Genomic DNA, 19,655 nt, shown 5'->3' on the forward strand with positions numbered 1-19,655 from the left:
TGTTTCATTCTGCAACCTCTGTTCCTGGTGCTCTTTGTACCAGTCCAAACAGGCTTTCGGTGGTCTTCTCCGCTTTCCCAAAACACAACGGCTCCAGGGACAGGAAAGCTCTGCTCCCCGCCTCATAGTCTTGCCAGTGTTTTCCATCTCTGTAGCCCTGGTTTAGTGTACTTTTTTTTTTTTATGGCTGGCTATAGCTAAATAAAATAATTTTTTATCTAGCACGGTAACCTTAAACTGGGCCCAGCATCTTATCGTTAAACTAAACTTACTAGCTGTAGTGTTAAGTTAACCTGTTCTCTGCTCTTTTTCTCCTTCCCCCTTTGGCCTCTTGCAGCCTGCAAAAAAAATCCTCCACTCCCCACTCACACCTTTAACCCTTCCCTGTGTTTGCCTTGTGTTATGCTATACAAAGCACACGGGATCTTTTATAAGAAAGAAGGCAAATATGCCATATTTATTGAAAATACAACAGTTAGCATATGCTTTTCAGTCACACAACATACACAGAAACACACACACACAAGTTCTGCAGATGGTCTTTATAGTTACCAGTCTGTTGTAGTTTAAGTCAATCTAATAGATTGAGCATGAGTGAGGAGCTAGGCTCTTTCAGTCGCGATCTGATGCTCCGAGGTTTTGCAGGAGTGAACCCCGAGTTTCATGACAAAACACCCCATCTTTATAGTTGTAAATTCCCATTTGAGTCCATGCATTTTGCAATGTCATCCTATAATCATTGGTTCTTAAGTGGCGTTAATCTTTGCTTTTATCATTTGATGGTTATTGTCCTGCTTCCCATTGTTATCTTCTATTTGTTGTCTCGGCTTCGGGGGTGCCTGCCTCACCTCTGAGGTCGTCAGTGCTACTAACATGTTTAGCCTCAGATACAATGGATATTTTCTGATTGTCTCCTGGTGTTTCCAAGTCACTCACTTTTTTTTTGACCATCTGGACATGCATGCAGTCCTCATTCACACAAACAGACTCTCACAGAAACCTTCAAAAGTATACAGAATACATTGTAAATTAAGTCTTGCTAAATCTTATAACTACAACAATTTACATTGGGCCTCAACATTTCTCTAATCTATTTATCATAGACATAATACAAAATCTTGTCTTTTACTAACTAAACTTTATAACAGGTCCTAATTGTAATGCATCTGAGAAAGAGGATCCCAGTCTCAGACAGTCATTCCTTTCTGTTATTCAAAAAGGGTAGCTGGCAGAATGAAATCAAAGTTTACATCAATTCTTATAGTACAATTATAAAATCCTGCTCCTACACCTGTGATGCTTGCAATAGCATTAGCAATATACAGTGCTAATCTGCCTTCCCAAAAAAACCCTGAGGGTGGGTCCGTGGGGGTGTAACAGCTGGGCGGGGAGAAAGAGGTCATAAATGCACTGATCATTGTCAGATATCTTCAATGTTATTTTACTTTTGTTTCTTTTCTCTTTATTGTTATGTAAATTATTAACAAAGACAAAGACATTTCAGTTAAATTCTTCTCTGTTTTTCAATGCGGTGCTTTGGACAACAATAGTTATTTCACAGTTTACTTCATTGTCAAGAAACCTTTAAAATAACAAATTCATTGGCAGGAGGAGGGTTTGTGGAATGAAAGTGTTTGCATTTCCATGGCACCAGACTTTTAATAAATCACAGATATGCGTTGTGAATTCGGCTACCCCATCCCAAAACTCTAGGAAGTATCATGTTGATCATACTTGGAAGACAAGGTACACCCAAGTGAAGTGACCAGTAACTTTTATTTATATATATTGAATGTAAGCAGAGTCAGGATGAGCTCTACCCTGACATCTGGTGGTGAGTCATGGTGGGTTGTGGAAAAGAACTTCAGAGGCTGATCTCGTTTGCATAGGCACACCCACCCTGCCTAGATGGTCACTTTGGCTGCTGTAGGAGCCCCAGTTTCTCTGTTATTGGGGCAGGAATAAACTGTTATTAACCTGATTATGTGAATCAAGGAACTGTACTCGGCCTTTTGTTATGATGGAGGGACTCACCATCAACTAAGCAGTACTTGCTAGGCAAGGGTCATGGGTTCCAAAACCCAGTGAATAGAGAGAGACTAGAGACAGATATTAATACTTGGTGGTATAGGTCCTCTGGTGAGGGTCTCACATGCTAATTGCAATTCTCCACTGTGAAATATCAGAGCTAATTTTGATTCTCTTAGGAGTCTAGTTATGGGTTGCTGAGCTGAATTCACTTTGGGCTAATGGTGTACCAACAGTGAGGTTCCCCTACTACAAGCTGAAATCACAAAAGAGCTAAACTTACTAAGAGCTGAAATCACCGAGTGTTGTGTTAAGTAGTGGGGGAGCCTGAAGATATATGGCAGAACAGTTTGCGGGATGACAAGCAGGGCAGAGCAGAGCAGAGCAGCTTGTCGGCTGCCTGGAGCAGCTCATGGGGGTGGCTGGCACAGCAGAGCCCTATGGAGAGGTGGGGCAATCAGCTTTGGACCACATAAGGTGCCCCTTAAACCCCCCCCCCCATCTCCACCCAGGTTGGGAGGCAAAACTCTGCAGATAAACTTTCAAACTCTGGGGCTGCCCTGACCAGGGACAGAGACTTTTGGGTCGTTGGATTTTTGGGACTTTGAGTGATTTTGGGTTGCTTGACTCAAGAACCAAAGGGAAAGGACATGGCCCAATTTGCTTGGGGTGGGTTTTTTTGCTCATGGATTGTGTTATGAATCCTGTTGGTGGTGTTTCCCCAACATAATGCCACATTGTTTCTCTCTGTTATTAAAAGGCTTTTTGCTACACTCAGACTATGTGCTTATGAGAGGGGAAGTATTGCCTCTTGGAGGTGCCCAGCCGGGGGTGGTATATATTTGTCCCAGGTCACTGGGTGGGGGCTCAAGCCAGTTTTGCATTGTGTTATTGGAATGGAACCCCTAGATACTGAACCCGGACCTTGTTGCTGCCAATTCTGATGGGCAGAAGGGTTACACGAACATAGATCAAAAACGGTGTTTGACAGGAACAAATGAACCAAAAAAAAAAGTTCGTAGAGAAGCGGGCAAACAACCTTCTCCTTGCTCTTCCCTTCCCCCTCGCCTTGCCAAGGGGATGGTGGGGGTGGGGGGGGGGAATACTGTGGATTATTCTACGGGGAGACAAATGGGGACATCTACTGCATGGAATTTGGGGGCTGAGCAAAGGCTGAACTACAGAGATAGCATGGGGCTCATTACCTCCCTCCTCCATGCTCTGAGGATATGATGGGTTTTGGGTGCCACAGAGTATGTTATTCCAAGCATCCAGCATGCTCCTGTGTGGTGGGAGGTGGGGAGTGGGAATTCACTGCCCCAGCAGCAGTGTGGTCAGCAGCTGGAAGAGGAAGAAAAGGGGAAGGAGGAAGAGGTGTTGCCCATTCTGAAGAGGAGCAGTGGCAATGGCAGTGGGTGGGCCCCAAAAGTATTCCACCACCCACTTGGACTGGGGATTACATGAGTGCATGATCCTGTTCCCTCTGTGCATGCTCCCATTCCCTATGGGCACACTCCCATTGCCCGTGCTGTCTCTCCATTTGCAGGAATGCCTCATCCTCCCTAACAACCCAATCCTGTTTTTCCCAAAGAAAGTCCAGCTGCTCTTGATTCTTTCTGTCTGTGCCAACAAGCATGTTCTCCAGAGTACATCAGCATCTTCCTCTGTTACCTCTGAGTTGCTGCTCCTGTCCTCTGAGTTGAATGTGTTCCCTCCCGGCATTGGAATGCCCTGCCAAGTCAAACGCAAGGCTAGCTTTATATTTTATTTCTTCTTTGCAGGAACCTAAAAAATCACCCCACCTAACATAACAGTGCAGCCAAAAGCCACAAGATGGATACTTTTTTAGCATCCCATGAACGCAGCTGTTACAGCCCTCTTCTTTCAGACTATTTTTGCTGTCCACAAGGAAGGAGCCGAAGCTAAAAATGGTAAGATACGGTATATTAAAATGTTGTAATGTGTACACTGACTCCAGGGGCCAGCTGGAGTGTGTTACAGTTAGGGTGACCAGACATCCCGATATTATTGGGACAGTCCTGATTTTAGAAGATTTCTCCTGCTTCCCGACCTTACATCTGTCGGGAAGCCCTTTGTCCCAATATTGGGACCGTCTGGACCGCAGCCACAGTGTCACTGCTCACCGCTTCCTGGGGCAGCTCCCAGCCCCCACCCAGTGGCAGGGACACCATATGCTGCAGGGGCAGGGTTTGCAGGTGCCGGGAGTGGGCAGAGAGCCCCTGCCCCCCCACCCCACCCGACCTGACCTGTGACCCTAGGAGCCAGAGGGACCTGCCTGCCAGATGCTTCCCAGGATAGGAGCCACCCCAGGTAAGCACCGCCGGAACTCCCCACCTCGCCCCCTGGCAGGTCCCTCTGGCTCTTAGGGTGGGAGGACTCTGCGTGCTGCCGACACCTGGAAGCCCTGTTCTGTGGCTCTGGCAGCTCCCACTGGCACTTTTCCCGGCCAATGGGAGCCACGGAGCTCACGCTTGTGGCGGGTGCAGCATGTGGAGAGTCTGGAAACTCCCCTCACCGCTCTCACTCTAGGAGCCAGAGACCTCCCAGCAGGGCTGGTGAGTGCGGCCAGGGAAGGGGGCAGGGTGTGATGGTGAATGGGAGGTGTGTGGAGGGCGCTGGGCAGTAGGGGAGGTTTGTGTGTTTTGGGATGCTAGGCAGTGGGGGTGTGTTGGGGGTGCTGTGCAGTGGGGGAGATCTGTGTGTGTCAGGACACTGGAGGTCTGTGTGGGACGTTGTGTAGCTGTGGTAGTTGAGCTGTGAAGAAGGGCACTGGGAGAGAGGAAGGGAGGGAGGGGAAATCTGTGTGCATTGGGAAGCTAGCGAGTGGGGGTTCGGTGGGGGGTGCTGGGCAGCTGTGGGTCTGTGGACAGGGGGCGCTGGGTGGGGTGTGAGTGCACAGCACTGTGCATTTGTGGTGGAAGGGTTGTGGGGGCTCTGGGCACAGTGGATCCAGGGGGCGATGGGCAGGGGAGCTGTGTGGCATAGTATGGGCCCACCCCCATGTGCCCCCTCTCATGGCTCCGGTTGGGGCTGTGCACCTGTGTCTGTCTCCTTCCCCTCTCCTCCCCCTCCCCCCCGCCCAGTGTGTCCTGATATTTCACTCTTATTATCTGGTCACCCTAGTTACAGTTCCTTTAGGGAAGTGTTACTAGTTGTCCTTTTCTTCTTCTTCGAAGGGTGGAGAACATAGCTGTTTTGAAAATATCAGACTGGAAAAGAGAAGAGGCTTTCTAGGCCTGTGGAGGATATACAGCCATCGTTGCCAGATAAATATTTTGCTAATGGTGACTCCTCTACATAATGCTAAGTGGAGGGTTTGGTGAGCTACAAAGGTGGACCAAGCACATTTGCCCTGCCTTAAAACCCAAAGAACCAGCTTGAATTTCTGCTACTCCCAAAAGTTGCTGAATTATGCTTATGGGAAGGGGTGCAACTTGAGAAGAAATTTATTATATTTTAAGCTAGCAGACAGTGTTCCCATGGAAGAGGAACAGAGAATCACAAGAAGCATCCATCAACCCAGTTTCTGCATCACCAGAAACTCCAGTCTTTGTTTCAGAGTAGCAGCCGTGTTAGTCTGTATTCGCAAAAAGAAAAGGAGTACTTGTGGCACCTTAGAGACTAACAAATTCATTTGAGCCTTTGTGTCCAGCAAACGGCATTGAAAAGGACAGGGAAACAGAGAGTGACTCTAGAAGTGTATTCTCCTTCCTTGAACTTTTGAATTAACACCACAAGTCAGTCACCTCTCCACAGCAAAGGGACATGGCATTGTGTTTGTGCAACCACTGGATTGGATACTTCACTCACTGAGAGTGACTCAGTGCAGAGAGAGGACAGACACTAGGGACTGGGAACAGTAAAAAAACATCTGAAATGTTTGGACTACTCTGACTTTCCTCGGACAAACAAATGGTTCTCTTTTTCTTCCCAGATCTAGGTAGACCTGCACACAAGCCACCAACCAACTTCCCTCCTGTACTATTTCCATTCATAACGGGGAAGAAAAGACAGGGGTTGGTTGGTGGGAGAGGGGTGGTGTTGGATTTCTGCTAAACTGTAAGTTCTTTTAAAAGCTGACCCTTCTCTACCTCCATTGTCTCCTTCTCTTCTCCTCTCCGCCCCTGCCACCCCATTTCGTGCAGCCCAGGGACAATTGCTGTCAGTACTGACGAAGAAATGCACAGACACAGGGGCACATTGTCTGCTTGTTAATAATCTGTTATAGCTTCCACTAAATGCTTCACAGTGGTTCATAGAATTCCAATAGAAACATTGATTTATAACTGTGTGTTGTTCAGGGACCATGTTGGGGTGAAGCAGGTCTCTACTACTGCTGTCAACAGGGTGGGGGCAACCTTTATTCAATTCGGTAAGGGTCAGGCAGCAAAGGGATTCATGGATTGTTGGAATGGCCCTGCATGACTGTCAATATCCAGGACTGGTACACTACCCTTGCCTCCATCTTCACTGCACTACAGGACGGGTACGAGGCCGGATGTGTACAGAGAAAAGTCAAACAGTGAAAATAAAGTCTGTCAGTGTTGGCTATACCTTAAAATGTGGTATCTCTAGAAGCCTATTGACTTCTACCTTTGTGGAGTTACATTGGCCTCTACCTAGGAGGAGCACCTTTTATGATGGGAACTATATACTATATAGAACTGTATTTTCCAGTTGTACAAACAAAACATACATGCACAGTAATCCCCAGCCCCATGTCCATAATATGCATTTAAAATAACAAATGCATTTTTTTTAAAACAAGTTTCCCATTTTTAAAAAATTGAAAATAGTAGAGAACATCAGTACAACTGGTTAGCGGAGAACAGAATTAGTTATTAAATACCGAGAACTCAAAACTAGGATATGTGCTTGCTTACTAAAACACATTTCTCTCTCTGAAAAACACACTGAAAACAGTACAATTCATATGACAGTGTCCCTAGAGAAGCTTCTCTGCATCTCAGAGGTACTGTAGCACAAACACAATGCGATTTGACAGCTGCTGGAATAAATAGTCAAATTAAACAAGAATAAATTGCATAAATAAGTACATGTATTGTAAGCAAGTGCAGTCTGTCTAAGATCTGCAGTAAGTGCTGCATGTTCTTTTTATTTTCCAATTAATTTAATTAATTTGCACATATATTGTGCAATAGCTGAGACCATTTCTTTTGTGGCTGGCTGTTCTTTCTTTATGAAAGGAGTCTGCATACACAGGAGAGTAAAAGGCATGATAAATTGCAAATATAAACAAACATAATGTGGTGTCCAATCACATGGATTAGCAAAATAAAGGCAGATGGCAACAAATTACATCTAACACTTCTTTATTGTAAGCAATTTGCTGTCATTAAGTGATGGGCAAATCTCCAAGGTTCAGAGGGAGTCAGCCAGGTACAAGGGTTTGTGTCTCATTCCCTGGATTGGCAAAGGCTAGAAACAAAACCATGCATTCAGAAAAGTTCATCCTGAGTCATTCTACATCAATCACTGTGGCTGAGGATTGGCACTGGTGAATTCTGAAAGGAGTCCCATATAGCTCTCCTCCACCAAAGCACAATGTAGGCCCTTAATAGATGGGAGAGTTGGGCCACCCTCCAACTGAGAATTAGATAGAGGAAAGATATTCTTTACACAGGGTACCCCCCAAAAGTTTAGGAGTGATATTTTCAACACTGATTAGAGGATCTGGATATTCAATTCCCATTTATTGCTAATGAGAGCTGGCAGTCACATCCCTTAGTCACATTTGAAAATCTCACTCTAGAGTTCATTTCAGATAATTATCTTTGAAATCACACCCGCTCAAGCTCTCCAGAGCTTTCCCATCTCTGCCAAGCACTCTCAGACACTCTTGCTAATTGGAGCTTCCTTAACATACTTGTCTATTACAGTTGCAGTGCCACCTCAGTCCTTAATAATTACAAGTTATTTCCAATTTTAAAATGTATGTTAGACACAACAGACCGAATTCTCAGCTACTGTAAATAGGTGGAACTCCATATGAACTGCACACATGTGTACCAGCTGAGGATGGGATCAGGAAGACAAAAAAACAAGGCAAAAACAAACTCCAAAATACCCTACTCTGTCACATGTTTCTATCATTTGTGTGAATCTGAAGCCCTGTGAAAATAGACCAAAGATCTGATATAATTTTTGGCCCCAAAAATCACAAGATCCAAAAAATATACAAGCAGAGCCAAAAGTACTTTGTCTATTGAAAACTAAGAATGGCTGCAGTTGATAATTTGCAAAAGCCAACTACTGTCCCTGTCATAAATATAAAGGGAAGGGTAAACACCTTTAAAATCCCTCCTGGCCAGAGGAAAAATCCTTTCACCTGAAAAGGGTTAAGAAGCTATGATAACCTCGCTGGCCCCTGACCACAATGACCAATGAGGAGACAAGATACTTTCAAAGCTAGAGGCAGGGAGAAACAAAGGGTCTGGGTCTGTCTGTGTGATGCTTTTGCTGGGGACAGAACAGGAATGGAGTCTTAGAATTTAGTAAGTAATCTAGCTAGATATGCGTTAGATTATGATTTCTTTAAATGGCTGAGAAAATAAGCTGTGCTGAATGGAATGGATATTCCTGTGTTTGTGTCTTTTTGTAACTAAAGGTTTTGCCTAGAGGGATTCTCTATGTTTTGAATCTAATTACCGTGTAAGATATTTACCATCCTGATTTTACAGAGGTGATTCTTTTTACCTTTTCTTCTATTAAAATTCTTCTTGTAAGAAATTGAATGCTTTTTTCATTGTTCTTAAGATCCAAGGGTTTGGGTCTATGGTCACCTATGCAAATTGGTGAAAATTTTTATCAAACCTTCCCCAGGAAGAGGGGTGCAAGGTTTTGATGAGGATTTTGAGGGGAAAGACATTTCCAAATGACTCTTTCCCAATAATAAATCCAGTTAGACATTTGGTGGTGGCAGCGAAAGTCCAAGGGCAAAAGGTAAAATAGTTTGTACCTTGGGGAAGTTTTAACCTAAGCTGGTAAAAGTAAACTTAGGAGGTTTTCATGCGGGTCCCCACATCTGTACCCTAGAGTTCAGAGTGGGGAAGGAACCTTGACAGTCCCAAATATGATTGGGAGAGCAACTTCATTACTAACCAATGGACAAAGCTGATTTTACCTTTAGGGTTTCCTCTTTAGTTATAACTAAAATTATTAGAAGGAGACTTTTTTTTTAAGGTTCACATTATTAAATTCCATGGGCTAGATTGTTTTGGGTCCATGACTGCACATGGAGAGAAGAGAATTCAAAGGCACAGATCTGTAAAGGTACTTAGGCCGGATTTAGATGCAAAAGTTCCATTTTTAGGCATCGCAGTGATCCACAAAACCCCTGCTCAGCTTCTGCCTTGACCTGTAGGTGCCTAAATTCAATAAGTGCCTACATTTTGCAGTAAAAGTTCCTTAAGTGCATAACTTTCTGCCTCTGGGTATACAGGGAGACTTTGGCAAACCAGTAAAGTACCTGAAACCACTATGGCTTATTGCTAAAAACAGCCAAGTCAGCAGGCTGTAAATTAGCCAAGTCAGCAGGCTTAGCTTAACCAAGGTAGGAGGGGAGGGAGTTTTGGGGTGCCACAGAAAGGGCAGCTTGACCTCACATCCTTCCTGATAAGAATTGTGTTGAAGTTGCTGATCCATGCATCTTAAAAGGGCAGGATGTGCCCCAGGAATGCTTATTGGGACCTCAAGGCTGCAAACTCTGGAAAAACCCACACATGACTAATCAATAATCAGAAGGAACCTCTTGCTTGCCCATTGGAACTGCTTGCTTAACAAGTTTCCTTTAAGGGACATGACATTAGTATTCTATTACTAATGTATAAATAAGGGGGGAAAGTTTGAGGTGATTGGTCTCTTCAGGACTGGACTCTCCCTCTGGATGCATCTTGTGTTCTCCACTAGCAGATGGGCTGCTGCTGTGCCACTCGAGAGCCACACTCAGCTTTGGTAATTATCAAGGGTTGGGGGTGTTTTACTAACCTGTTGCAGATATGTGTATAAGTGCTTGAGACTAAGTCAAGTTTAGCTTTAAGTGAAAGCACTCGTGTTGTCCTGTTTGTGCCAACCATCTATCAGTTGGATGGCCGTGTCTCCCCGATTTATTTCCTGACACCACCTCACACAGAGTAAAAGTTACCAAGAGCTCTGGGTTGAAAGAACCCCGCGTAACATGGGCATGCTCATTGCCGCCTCTCTCTAGACATCCCATATAAGCCCCAGATTGATTCACCTACCTTGTCTGCAGGACCAGATCTGGTAGATCTGCTCAGAGGCTGCCTCCACACAAAATGGCCTGGAGGAGGAGGTGGTCACAGCCCACCCTTATAGCTATATGTGGTTAGCACACTCATCCAGGGCATGGGAAACCCCCAGATTCTAGTCCTCCCTCTGCCTGATGAGCAAAGGGATTTGAACAGGGGCTCAGGGATATTCTGATGTGAGGCTTCCTCAGTCTGTCCTGTTGAAGCTGTTCCCCTTTAATTATTAAACAGTTGAATAATTACACAGCAATTGGGCCAGAGAAAGTGTGCGTATTGCAACACGTAAGTACCTTGGTGGATTGGGGCCAAAGAGACTTCACTGCTCTCAGACACCATATACAAGAGCCAAAGATATGAGGAGTCCCTGTATTTTAAAGAGTGCAAGGATTGCTCCTCTATGGCCTCAGGAACACACATCACCCCTCAGGGAGTAGGGGGCATTACTCAGTGTAATTTTCTAGTGAAGAGGACCCTCTGCCCACACAGCCAATCCAACCTCCTTTGCAGACATGATAGAGTTAAAAAGCTGTATGTGCTGCTGTGGATCATCAGGAACCTATTAAAAGAGTTCCCCAAAGGGTTCCAACCCTTCTTGACAGGGGAGGTCAACAGAAGAGTCCTGCCACCCTGTTAGGTAGCATTTGGCCTGTTGACAGTAAATCTAGAGAGACAATAATGAAACAGAAACATTAGTTTGTATTGCATCTTCTTTTTGCCTACAAAATGTATGACGTATCCTTGGACTATTGGAGTATTCTCCTATCCTGGATCAATGGCTGTCTTTAATGTAAGAGCTTTTATCAGTGGATTATAATCAGAAGCAGAGTAGCTTTTTTGGAGAAGGACTTTTTAGAGGAAAAGTGGTTTCTGTTATTGACTTTCTTTGAATATAAATGATTAATTAATTACTAGGTCATCTACCCCGCAGGAGGGATACGGTTTATTGACCATTACTCTCCTTATTCGCATTCAGTATTTTATTTTGTGTTGTAATGTTTGTGTATCAATAAACACATTTCTAAAAATCAATATACAGTACACAGTTTCATTTATCTTTCTCTAAATTCTTTTACTAGTGACCAGCTGACACAATGCTTAACACAACATGTTTTTGTCTATGCTGAGTGTAAACATGATGTTAACATTGTGCTAGTTAACATAACTTCTCAAAGTCATATTTTAACTTGATGTAAGTTTCAAGTGAAGACAAACCCAGAGAGGCCACACACAGGGATTCCACAATTCTGCTTGCCATAAAACTGTGCTCCACAGTGCAAAGTGAGAATTTGGGGCATACTTGGAATAGGCAACAATTATACAATTCCATAGGTCTAAAGCCCTTTGGTATTCAGAGCCACAGCTGCTACCACCCGCCATGAGCCATAGCAGTGACAGAAGAGCAGCTATATGATTATCTCCATCAAACAACAATGTTGTTGGAGCAAATTTCTTCTCCTTCAGTCTAACTTAGATCCTCTGCAGAAAGACCAATTGTATGACCTATTCATGGAGAAAGGTTCAGCAGTATTTGACCCCATCAGCAATTTTTTGTATCTAGAGGTTGTAAAGTCTAAGTATTTCCCTTGTTGTTTTGCAGATAACTCCCAGAAATTATAGACCATGGTACATGATCAAAGAAAGTGATAGGATAATGGGATCAACCTGGAATATACTTATATTAGACAGACACCTGGAATAATTTTATACATTAAGAAACAATCTCTTTGCCTCAGGTAGTTGTTTATTGTAGGATTCATGTACTGCTTCCAAGATATATACCCCTTACTCTTCTTTAAGAGTGCTATTCATGTCTCCTGGCCACAAAAAAAAAAAATCGTGATTGGTTACAGAAGCCAATAGAAATATTTTGTTAACTTTCAATCATTACCAATGTTTCCACTGCATGTGTGGTTTTTAAATGTCATCTTTTAAAAAAAGAAGTCTTTATTGACAAATAACAAAATGTTTCTTCATTCTGAATGTTAAAATCTATATTGCATAATCATAATAGTATCATTGTGAATCAAGTCCTTATTGTGTCTGACTCTCTTCCTTTCTATTGTAAATATATTGGGAATCCTGCTCCCAGTAGAAAATTTGGATCTCTTGCCAGGGTCTTGATAAAAGAAGTGAGGGTAGTTACAGTTATTTTAATATTGTTCTCCATTTTCTTGGTGCTGTGCACAAATGGATTTTTGCACACCTTCAGAGGGGCAACTGAAGGGGGAGGAAATCTCCTTTATATTACTGTACAATACATTTGTTACTTTAATAGTTCCAGCGTTTTATTGTTCTATTTACATCAAGTTATTCGCTGAGTGTCCTTCCTTACACAATGTTCTAACTGGGAAGCTCAGAAATATAACAGGAAGTGTCAGAGATTTTAGGCATCCTTTTTTTTTTTATTATGACATAAATTTCAAGTGCTATACTGGGGATTTTTTTGGCCATGAAAACTAAAAAGGAAAAGATCCAATGTCATTTAAAAAGGAGAATGAGTTTAAGGTCATAAGTAAACATGTGTAACCAGTGTAACATTGATAACTTTAGGAGGATTTTCTTTCCCACAAAAGAAACCCTTCTCATCATAATGAGGAGAGGTTTGTTACAAAGGGGCAATTTTCAAAGGAAAGGCAAAATATTTCACAGAGGCTACCACACATTTTGAAACCTTTGGCTTACTGAGTTGGTATCCAGATTACTTATCTCAGATTCTTTGTTTCTGCTCATCCATTTCATTGGAATATCTGAGTCTGATCCAAAGTCCATTTATGCCAATGAGACTCTTGCCTGATCTTTGGATCAGGCCTTATTTTAGCATGGGTGCTCATAGTTTTAATGTTATGTTATCTTCCAATCTTTCTTTTTCATCTTTTCCATTATGGCTGTTAAGTGGGCAAAGATCTCCACTGTATTTTACTTTCTTACCAGGTTCTGAGTCAGCATTTCTTCAACAACTTCCTTTGCACTTTGACCTTCATCTTTTCATCCTTTTTCTCAGTTTTTGAGATGAGCAACTTCTATTGGTTCAACATTCTGGAAAAAAATCTTTACAAAATGGATCAACTACTAGAAAGTTATATATTAAATATCTTGCTGATTTTTTGTTTGTTTACAGACGTAAAAACAGACAGGTCAGCAACTCACACTGCACAGATCAGCTCCATCTATTTACCATATAAAACTGATTTTAATGATTTCACACTTAGTATCTGAACTATTACAATGGTGGTGGTTAGAGAATCCTTCCTTTAGTGTAATGCAGGTCAATGACAACAGTGTCAGGAGTCATGGGATATTATTTGCTTTTGTTTCATAATTCGAGACATTAGAGAAGAAGTGGGTTAGGCACATGTACAATAAAATGCAAAAACTATTCCAAATTGAAAAGTTACTAGATTCTGTTACAACCTTGAATATATGCCAATTTTTGTGGAAAATTTTTCTAAAATATGCAGATTTTTCAAGTAATAACAGGCCTACTTCATAGTAGAAATGGGCAACTTTTGAGTGACAAATGTGTGTTTCTTCCAAGACATCTATTGAAAAAAAATGTTTCCAAACTGTAAGCAAAGGGTGGAGAAATAGAGGATGAAGTGAAAGTGCCAACTTTTCAGGTGACAATTCTGCAAAATAATATACTTGATTTTGCGGAAATTCACCAAACTCTGCTGTGGAGACCCTAACCTGCTTGTGGAAAACCTGGAACTCCAAAAGATTACACAGTTTCAACTATGAGAAATTAAAGCAGTTTTTAAAATGAAGTTTTAACTTTCAGCAAGTGAGAACAGGGTATAAGTAGACTACTCTTTATAGAGAAAAGAAAGAAAGGGAATGAAAGGCAGACATGATGAGGAAACAGCATGGAGTTAGAGAAGGAAGCAGAATACTTTGCTGAGCATTTGTTCCATAAACCCAAAGTACAGAAGTTACAAAACCTGGACTCTGCTGTAGGCTGAATTGACTGGGAAGTGTTGCACCAGTGTAAAGTAGCAACAAATATATTAACTGAGCTGCCCTCCTTTTGGATCAATATAGTGCACAACCTGCTGATCAAAGTTTTTTTGAAGAATGTGTTTCCCCCTCCCTGTCAGACTCTAGTGCTACTAATGTTTCACCAGGAGGAGAAAAAAAACTACAAGTTCAAACTTATGGGAGGTGATAAGGATGGAGAAAGATTGAACCTTATAAGATTTAGAGCTAGTTTTTAGAACCAGGCAGCACACGCGAGCTGTTCCTAAGAGTGCATAGACAGAGCATACATAGACAGAAACATATTTTCATAACACCTCAGTGCACAGCCATGGGTACTGCAGACAAGGATAAGAACATATACATGTATAGCTTGGAGTAGCTATGTTCTGGAGTTGTTTGAAAGCACTCACAATGAGCAAACACTATTTTGGAGATAAATTCAGGACAGCTTAGCCCTGGTCTACACGAGGGGGATCGATCTATGTTACGCAACTTCAGCTACGTATAACGAATAACATAGCTGAAGTTGATGTACTTAGATCTATTTACCCTGGTGTCTTTACCACGGTGAGTCGACTGCTGACACTCCCCTGTCAACTCCGCCTGCGCCTCTCATGGCAATGGAGTACAGGAATCGATGGGAGAGCGCTCGGGGATCCATTTATCATGTCTAGACTAGACAAGATAAATCAACCCCTGCTGGATTGATCACTGCCCACCGAGCCGGCGGGTAGTGTAGACATATCCTTAGATACTAAGGCTTTCCATCCCCAAGAGGTAGAAAATTTCAAACACAAACAAAGGGACCTGAAAAGCAGGTGACCAAAGCTTCTAGCACACTGTGGTTCAGCAGTGTTTAGCAGCTGCCACACCTGGAAGATGATGAAAGATTGAGTGAGTGGAAGATTTTCCACCCTGCTCCAAAATAGATCTACACATGCTCTGCAATGTAGCCTCTATCATTTTTACCCAGCAACTACAGAGGTTAATTTATACCAGTCTTTGTATGTTCATAGTTCCCTAATTTAGCACAAATTTGAAATAATAGTGTTCTTCCATGGATGAAGGAGTATAGATCGCCACCCTGCCTTGAAGTTGGAAGGCCTGGTTGTGATCTGTTGTGACTGACTGATGACTATTGATCTACAAGGTTATACAGAGGCTATAGAGGCATTTGAATGTGCTACTGATAGTGAAACCATATGGCTTTTCAATCCATTGATCCAAGGACTTGTAGTTTCCATTTTGAGGCAGGATAAACAACAAAATGATAACAACTGAGCAAATAAAATTCAAATGTCCCATTTTAAGAAAGCTATTTTAAAAAATTTAATTCCTGAACAGTCCCATCTATTTTTAAAAAATCAGTTTAAGCTTTTGTCACCTGTCAACAGCATTCCAAATAGCAGCATACCTTCTACTACACAATATAAAATATGATTTGGAATATCATTGGAGCTTTAAGGAATACGGAGAGGATGCAGACAGCATATTCGTTGATCCAGTCGGAACAAGATGAGAGAAATTGTAAGTTAATTCTCTACAGCCTACTAAGCATTTTTAACATGATAATATAATGAATAGTCTAAAGGAGTTTTGTCTGAAGAGTAATCTTTTTTTATTCTCAACTCCCTAATTTTTAAAAGGTCAGTCAGCCCACTGTGGTTTTTACACTGACATTCATATTACACGTTTTTTTCCTACATTAAGAGCAACTGTTTAACAGAATATAATGATTGAGAGTGAGCATCTCTAGTAGTGACTTTAATGGGTTGGGGAGATAATTTTCCATGACCCCAAATTATCTTTTTCCTGGATCTAAGGTCTCTGTTGTCTAGAACTACTTTTATACAGTTACTTTAATACTAACGGGTTCTTTTCTAGTTTTCCTATAGACAATTTATCCTAAAATTCCTCAGAAGTGATAATTCACTTTGGGTGCTTCAACTTTGGTCATGCTACTTGAGACACCTATTACAGCCTGATATTTTTGTTCTTAGAACAGTGCTAGCAAAACTGTGCTATAGATTTAACCACACCATATGTGCTTGCAGACTGAAAATACTTTGCCATATGAGTTAAGAAAACTGTGAAAGAACCCTGCTAGCAACCAGTGGTTTAGCAATGCAGTGGTGCTGGAACAATTTGTATAGTCGGGGTGCTGAGAGCCATTGAACCAAATTGTAAATCCTGGATATGATGGAACCTGCTTCAAGCCAGGGGGTGCAGCAGCACCCCCAGCAGCTCTAGTTCCACCACCTGTGCAGCAATGTATACATTTAGCAAATGTTTAGCAAGGCATATGTTGTACCTAGAATACCGCTGCTCACACAGTGTACACTGGGCTTAATGGTTCAGTAGCTACTCAGCCAGAGAAGATAAATATAATAAAATAATATTCAGTTATGCACCAAGTTGGGTTCCGATTTTCTCTCATGTACTGAGGTTCATTTCTAATTGTTTTCACAAATATGTTTATTTTGTACAAAATATATTCTATAAAATAACTATATATTTATAGCCAATTCATTGTGATTCATTATGGCCCCAATTAAGCAAGGTAAATAACACTTCCTTATTTACTTTTTCCACACCAGTCACGATTTTATAGATCTCTAACATATTGCCCCTTAGTCGTCTCTATTCCCAGCTGAAAGTCACAGCCTTATTAATCTCACCATATAGAAGCTGTTCCATACCCCTAATCATTTTTGTTGTCCTTTTTGGTACCTTTTCCAATATATCTTTTCTGAGATGGGGTGACCAGATCTGCACATAGTATTCAAGTATTTATATAGAGGCAATATGATATATTCTGCCTATTATCTATCCCTTTCTTAATGTTTCCCAACTTTATGTTCACATTTTTTTGACTGCCACTGCAAATTGACCGGGACCTAAGAGCTAGCCCCTGGCTAGCTCATCCTATTGTAAGCAGTGGTGTGGAGGCGTACCACCCCAGCAAGAAACCAAGAGGCACAATGCCTCCCAGTGCTCCCTGCTTGTGCTTGGGGACATGAGGGTATAATTTGTTACGCCCCTTTAAAAGGTACAACATAAACTTCTTCACATAGTTAGCTAGCTCTGCTGGTGAATCCACAGTGTAGGAAGAGGCAGAGCATAGAGGATGCTGTTCTGTCAGGCCCTTTCACAAAATGCAGAAGGGAAGAAACTCCTCACTTCCATGCCCCAGCGTAGTCGCTGCTGACTTGCATTAACCGTTCTTAGCAGGCATGTGGTCCAGCACAGTCAGAAATAAAGACATGAAATTAAAACACTAAATTAATAAAATATTTAGTAGCAATTACTAATTTAGTATCAAACCCCAATTTGTTGTTGTTGTTAATGTATTAATAAATCTTGCCAAATGTGTGCAAGCAGTTGTATGTTAGATACAGTAAAATGTTCACTTTGATCCTAGATTATGGTTCTGCCCACTATAAAAACACAAAGTTCAGATCCAGATCTGGGGTTTATTGACTTCAAATGGAAGTTGACTGCACGCAACTGACAAGTTAGGCTGGTGGGTTTGTTATCCAGGGGCCTGATTTTCTTTCCACAATAGAAAATTAATTCCTATTGAATCATATCAATGTGTTTCATTCTTATCTTGCTGGGGACTTAGGGGCAATTATTTGTTTTTCATATCTGCATGTGAATTTATAATACAGTGACATGCTTAAATCCAGTTTTCCTTAATCCACATTGGTGCAATAATTTTACTGATGCTCTTAATTAGTTTGATTGACCCCAGATAGAAATAATTTAAGGAAACTTTCTCCCTGCCACTTAGTAAACAATTCAATTGAAAATTACTAGGATCTCCAGGTTCACTTTCTAGGCCCAATCCTGCAAGCCCTTTGTATACAGGACTTTCATTGAAATGAATGGGCTTTCCAGGCAGAGTGCTTACAATAGAAGTCCCGCTGCTAATACCCATACTTAATAACCTTGCTGTGAATACAAGCTTAGGTCATCCACTTGAGTACAGAGAAAGAATAAACTATCTGTACCATTATTTATTTATACTTGGTATAGGTCATGAATACTAATTAACATTCAGGACAGTCATTATTATTTCCCCCTCCTTCTTTGTGAGCACTTGCTGCTCCAGGATCTATTACAACTGTAGTAGAGTTATTCTTTCTCCTCAACTTCCAGGGATGGAAGTGCCTCTCTCTCTCTCTCTCTCTTTTATTTTTTAATTCAGTTTCTTCAAGTTCTGTCACTGAGGGTGGCTGTTCAGAGTGCTTCTCTTTTCCCCAACTCCCCAGTCTCTTGTATTCACTTGGAAAAGCAGGAAGCTCTTCTTAGCTCTCCTCTCTTGGTCTCCAGGCAGGAGCTTTTTCCAGTATGTTTTTCTCCCATTTTCCAATACCCCAACAGAAATTTTAGGTCAGGGGACTTCAAGTAACTAGTACTGAAGAGAAAACAAAATACTGTAGCAGGTTTAGGTTAAGGTCAAAGGAGTTCCTGCTCCCAGCCACTCCCCTCTAGTTCACACAGTTCTGCATCCCTCCTCTGCAGCATGTGCCAGGTGAGCCATAAGCATATAGAGTAGAAATTCAGCAGCAGGACTTGTCTTTGCAGTCTCTCCAAGCCAGTAATCCCTGGCAACTCTATGCTCCAGGCCAAGTTGAGGCATGGTAACAAGGAAGACTGTAACAGCAGCAGCGTGGCAAGCAGCCTGAAACACTGGCAGCAAGACTTTATGAACATTGGCTGCTTTTGACTCCTAGCTGGTATGAAACATGGCTTCTAAAACACAGGTTAGTAAGAAGAGCAGCAAGGCCCACATCTTCAAAAGGTATTTAGGGACCTACCGCCCATTGAAATCAATGCGGCCAAAATGCTTTAAGTCTGGGACATTGAAACTGCTATAGAAGGCAGGAATTTTTGCCCCAGCTCTTCCAGAGAGGGTTTTAGCTCCAGTGTACAGTTCTTGTCACAACTAGTATCCTGATCCCTTGCATCCTCTGTAGATCACTTCCCCATAAGCACTCCAGTAACAAAGAATCATGGAACAGGAGTGCAATTACAGAGAAGGACAATCAGAGGTTAAATTAGCTTTCTTACCCTTCACCATTTACTAACTATACCATCCCAAAAAGATTTTACATGAAAGAATCACTACAAGCCTGGTTATTTTGCAAAAAGCTAGAGGCTGTCAAGTATTCTGTCACAGTAAAAAGCAGTGTGATTAAATACTGTCTTAATCAGATCTATTTACCTTCAATAGTTTTAGTTTTCATACACTTTGCTGCTTTAGTTCAGAGGTCAATATTAAGTAGAGCCAAGGAAAAATACCTCATGTTCCTGTAGTTTAGTTAGCAATTAGTTATC

General features: G+C 41.9%; 2 long non-coding RNA genes across 2 annotated transcripts; one reads left to right on the forward strand and one right to left on the reverse strand.

Moving 5' to 3' along the window:
* Window positions 1-311: 311 nt before the first annotated feature.
* On the reverse strand, window positions 312-15,262 carry LOC122459962. The gene is made up of 3 exons (XR_006280956.1): window positions 15,250-15,262; window positions 14,000-14,003; window positions 312-384 (listed from the first exon to the last, which is right to left on the reverse strand). It is a non-coding gene; the product is annotated as an uncharacterized LOC122459962 (long non-coding RNA).
* LOC122459963 lies at window positions 3,814-6,060 on the forward strand. The gene is made up of 2 exons (XR_006280957.1): window positions 3,814-3,959; window positions 5,984-6,060. It is a non-coding gene; the product is annotated as an uncharacterized LOC122459963 (long non-coding RNA).
* Window positions 15,263-19,655: the final 4,393 nt, after the last annotated feature.

The sequence above is a fragment of the Dermochelys coriacea genome, chromosome 4 (assembly GCF_009764565.3).
Source record: "Dermochelys coriacea isolate rDerCor1 chromosome 4, rDerCor1.pri.v4, whole genome shotgun sequence".
Classification (NCBI taxonomy): domain Eukaryota; kingdom Metazoa; phylum Chordata; order Testudines; family Dermochelyidae; genus Dermochelys; species Dermochelys coriacea.